The sequence below is a fragment of the Phocoena phocoena genome, chromosome 6 (assembly GCF_963924675.1).
Source record: "Phocoena phocoena chromosome 6, mPhoPho1.1, whole genome shotgun sequence".
Taxonomy (NCBI): domain Eukaryota; kingdom Metazoa; phylum Chordata; class Mammalia; order Artiodactyla; family Phocoenidae; genus Phocoena; species Phocoena phocoena.
Genome location: NC_089224.1, coordinates 87,369,011 through 87,374,025, shown reverse-complemented (window position 1 = coordinate 87,374,025; position 5,015 = coordinate 87,369,011). Strand labels below are relative to the sequence as shown.

Here is a 5,015-nt window from a genome sequence, read left to right as displayed (position 1 = left end):
CATGTGGGATCTTTCCCGGACCAGGGCACAAACCCGTGTCCCCTGCATCGGCAGGTGGACTCTCAACCACTGCGCCACCAGGGAAGCCCCTGTAGTTTTCTTATAGTGTCCTTATCTGGTTTTGGTATCAGGGTCATGCTATCCTTTATGAGCTTGGAAATGTTTCCTCCTCTTCAATTTTTCGGAAGAGTTTGAGAGGGACTGGCATTAATTCTTTTTTAAAATTTTGGTAGAATTCACTACTGAAGCCATCTGGTCTAGAGTCTTCTTTGTTGGGAGGTTTTTTGTTTTTGTTTTTTTGTGGTACGCGGGCCTCCCACTGCTGTGGCCCCTCCCGCCATGGAGCACAGGCTCCAGACGCGCAGGCCCAGCGGCCACGGCCCACGGGCCCAGCTGCTCCGCGGCACGCAGGATCCTCCCGGACCGGGGCATGAACCCGCGCTCCCTGCATCGGCAGGCGGACTGTTGGGAGGTTTTTGATTATTGCTTTACTCTCCTTACTCATTGTTGGTCTGTTCAGATTAATTTACCACAATCAAATACAGAAATTTTACACTTTACCCTCCCTTCCTCCACTTTATGTAATTGATGTCAGGTTTTACTTGTTTCTATTAGCAAATTTCTGTGGTATTACTTATTCTTACTAGTTCTGTCTTTTAATTTATATACTAGTATTAAAAATGATTTACATGCCACCATTACAGTATACAATATTCTTTGTTAGTATTTATATTTAACTTTAGCTCTGAGAGTTATATTTCATATACTTTTATGTCTCTGGGTGGTTGTAATTGCCTCCAGGACCTTTGTCAATATTTCTGGTGCTAGGTCAAGGGTTAGCTTCATTGTTTGAAGACAGCTGGCCTATTACAGGGTGCATGGATGCGTGTAGTTCTCTGTAGGTCCTTGGGGGTCTCCCATTAGATCACTGGGCTAGTCCCTGGATGGGGGACTGCTTCCAGACCATAGCTGTGAGAAGTGGAAGCCAGTTTATAAGTACCCTTTCAACATCTGCAGTTGGATCAATGTCAAGTGCCTACCTCCAGAGACACAGATATATGTGTCCCTTGGCAGGTACCTGGGTGAGCAGGAATACTCTTTGATTATGACTGTGAAGGGTTGGAGCTGGGTTACAGGACTGCTTCAGGACCTGTAGTCAGACTGAGGTTGGCAGGTACCTCCAGGAGCTCAGATGAGCATGTCTTCAGGTAGGTTCCTGGGTGGGCAGGGAGTTCCCCGCCTGAAGCTGCAAGAGACTGGAACAGAATTACAGGGCTGGTTAAGGATCTGCAGTCAGACGGAAGTTGGAGGGCTTGCAGTGGGGTACAAATGGGCATGCCTCCTACCTGGTCCCTGGATGTCCAGGACTATTGGCCAAGAGCATCTGGAGTCAGGTCATGGGTCACCTAAGGGTCCACAGCCGGGATTAAGGTGGGCGAGCCCTGTTACCTGGGGCTTGGAGTGGTGTGATTCCTTCTGGGTCCCTTGGCAGATGGTGCTGGTGGCTAGTTCAAGACCAATAAGGCTATAGCCAAGTCCAAAAGGGCACAGGGTTGTTTCTGGGTCAGTAGCTGGCACCACAGCCCACCAGCAGCAAGTCTCCTACTTGAGCATGGGCCTGCCTTCTAAAAACAATCCTCCAGAATCCAAATATTTTACAGTGAAATGTAACATCTATTGGAAAGTTAAAGTCAGAATCTAAGTGTTAATATCTATAATGTAGCTTAATAGACTTTCTGAAACACTTTAATACAACAATGTGCTATCTGTGTATCTGAATTTGTGCCCCAAACTATCCACTCAGGACTTTTAAAACTTCTTGCTGGCCTCGCACATATGAATTCACTTTTATCCTATAAATTTATTTATTTTATTTCTTATCTGTCTGTCTTTTCCTTTAAAAAAATGTTGGTATTAATATCCTGTATGAAATTAGCTTATCTAAAAGAATGAAGATAAGTAAAAAAAATTAAATGACAATGCAATTAATTCACAGAAAATGTCTATTTTATTTCATTCATAATATCTAGATCATTTTTAAGTCTAGCATTTCATTTTGGTAATTATCATTTCAATTAAGAACTTACTTTGAATTAACTTCACTTTGTAAATATATTTTAAACTAAAAAGGTCTCACATTTCATAAAGTTAGTTTGGTGAATATTTGCCCCTGTTTCCAAAAGTTGCATGGGTGGGATAATGTTATTTCATTTTTGAGCTTTAGTTCAGTCACATTATATTCCCAACACCACTGTTAATTGTGTATGTGGGACACTGTCCCTGATGCATAAAAAGTTTTTCCATTCCACAGATCTCTCATTCCAACTTTAAATTGCTTTGGGAACGGGGGAACAATTACAACTGTTGCATAACAAATATTTACTCTTTCACGTCTACGGAATCTGACATTGTTGAACCTGACCTTAATTCAGAATGCTGGCATAAATACTAAGAAGAAATTAACAGGTTCTTCTAGGAGGTGGAAATAATTTATCAGTATAATGTAAGCCTTGAATATCATGACACTATACCTTTTCATTCCATAATTAAAACTATTATTAAATATGGATTTAAAATATGAACAGCATGAGGCAGTGCAGTTACTAATTTTTTATTACCAAATACAGCTGTGATATGTTATTCAGCATACTTTGGGAGTTTATTAGAAATGCAGAGTCACAGGGCCTGCACCAGACTTAGTAAAAGAAAATCTACATTTTAACAAGATACCCAGGAAATTTATATACATATGAAGAATTTGAAAGACTGAAATAATGGATTCTTCATAAATCCACCAAGGCCAAAAATTCTGGGTAGTTCTTGGTGGGAAAACATGGTATAATAACTTTTGGTGTTGTAGCCCAAAATGCTCTAGACTTCATTGGCAAAGATCTGAGCTTCAAGCTCCACTGTTTACTTATAGGCTGGATTACTTTGGCCATATTCTGTCTTTCACATTTGAAAAAAAAATAGAGATAAAGAGAAGATTCATTTTTTTTTGTAAAGTATAAAGTGCTACACATGCATACACAGATATATATTTAAGCATTATTACTGTTTTCTCAGGTTCACTTAAATAAATAAATTACGAAGAATAACTTTGAAGCCACAGAATAAAACAAAAGAACAGAGACCATTTTTCTTCAAAGATCTCCACTGTATACTTGCAGAGTTAGTTTACACACTGGTCTTGTAATGGGAAAGACTGCGAGATCAACAAACTAGACCTTTGAACAAATGTTAAATTGCTGTGTATGTGGTTCAGTTTACTATGATAAAATGTCTGCCCTATAAAAATACGCAATTTAACAGACTGGATGGAGATCCAGGGTGTCAGGCAGACAAACAAAAATGCATAAAATCGAGCTTGCTTTAAAATTTTCAGAATTTCTGTTAAACACTGAATCAAAATTCCAGTCCTAGTTGAGTTGTCTTTTGCCTTCCCCACCACTCTGTCACTGAGCCTGACTAAATGAAGTCAGGTTTGTCATCTGAAATATTCTAAGGCTTTTAAAAAACTCAACGTAGGGTGTCTTCAACAGTGGGGAAGGTTTGCTTCTGAATTTGCGTCTGATCCTAGGTAGATCTTCAAACATTAGACACAGGGCAATGAAATCTCAATTTCCCAGTATCACTGTATTCTAGGCTCAGACATTCTTGAAGATAACTGAATGACAGAGCTTCAAAGAAAACATTCTTTCTATTTCACTCTAGAATAATGCCTGTCCAAGAAATTTGTTACATTTGTTGCTATTTGGCAGTGAAAATGTTGTATGTTGGTATTCCTTTGACATCCTGAAAGCTGGGACATGGATAGAATAAATAAGACATTTGTGAAAGAATTCATTCTTCTGGGACTCTCTGGTTACCCCGAACTTGAAATTATTTTCTTTGCTCTAATTCTAGTTATGTACCTACTGATTCTAATTGGCAATCGTGTTCTGATCATAGCAAGCATCTTTGATTCCCATCTTCACACTCTCATGTACTTCTTCCTGCACAACCTCTCTTTTCTGGATATCTGCTATACATCCTCCTCTGTTCCCTCAACTTTGGTGAGCTTAATCTCAAAGAAAAGGAAAATTCCTTCTCTGGATGTGCAGTGCAAATGTTCTTAGGATTTGCAATGGGGTCAGCGGAGTGTTTCTTCCTTGGCATGATGGCTTTTGACCGCTACGTGGCCATCTGTAACCCTCTGAGATACCCCGTCATCATGAGCAAGGTGGTGTATGTACTGATGGCTTCTGTGTCATGGCTGTCTGGCAGAATCAACTCAATTGTGCAAACATCTCTTGCCATGAGATTGCCTTTCTGTGGTAATAATATTATCAGTCATTTCTTATGTGAGATACTGGCTGTTCTCAAGCTAGCTTATGCTGATATATCCCTCAATATTGTTACCCTAGCAGTGTCAAATATGGCTTTCCTGGTTCTTCCCCTGCTGGCCATTTATTTTCTCCTATATGTTCATCCTCTACACCATCTCGAGAATGAACTCAGCCACAGGGAGATGCAAGGCTTCTTCCACCTGTTCAGTGCATTTGACAGTGGTAATTATGTTTTATGGTACCATCTTCTTTATGTATGCCAAACCGAAGTCTCAAGACTTCCTTGGACAAGACAATTTGCAAGCTAGAGAAGGACTTGTTTCCATGTTTTATGGGGTAGTGACCCCAGTGCTAAATCCTATAATCTATAGCTTGAGAGACAGGATGTAAAAGCTGCTGTAAATATTTGCTGAGTCAGAAATCTGTGAACCAATAAGACCAAAGGGAAATGTGGGTGTTTAGTATATAAAGACTAGACATGGCATCATTGGGTAATCATTGACAACCTTCTTTGGGGAAAGCAAAGTTATATAGAGAGATTTTTATTCTTTGTTTCCACTATCTCAGCTTAGCTACAATCCCTGAGAACAGTAGTCTGTTACAGACTCAGATTCCAATAGATTTTGATACATATTTCACAAAGGCAGTCACTTTAGAATCTTATCCCTGGTGATATCTGAAATGAGT

At 39.8% G+C, this 5,015-nt stretch overlaps 1 pseudogene; it reads left to right on the top strand.

Annotated features, from left to right (window-relative positions):
• The first annotated feature begins 3,718 nt into the window (after positions 1 to 3,718).
• On the top strand, positions 3,719 to 4,764 carry LOC136124239 (olfactory receptor 13C4-like; annotated as a pseudogene).
• Positions 4,765 to 5,015: the final 251 nt, after the last annotated feature.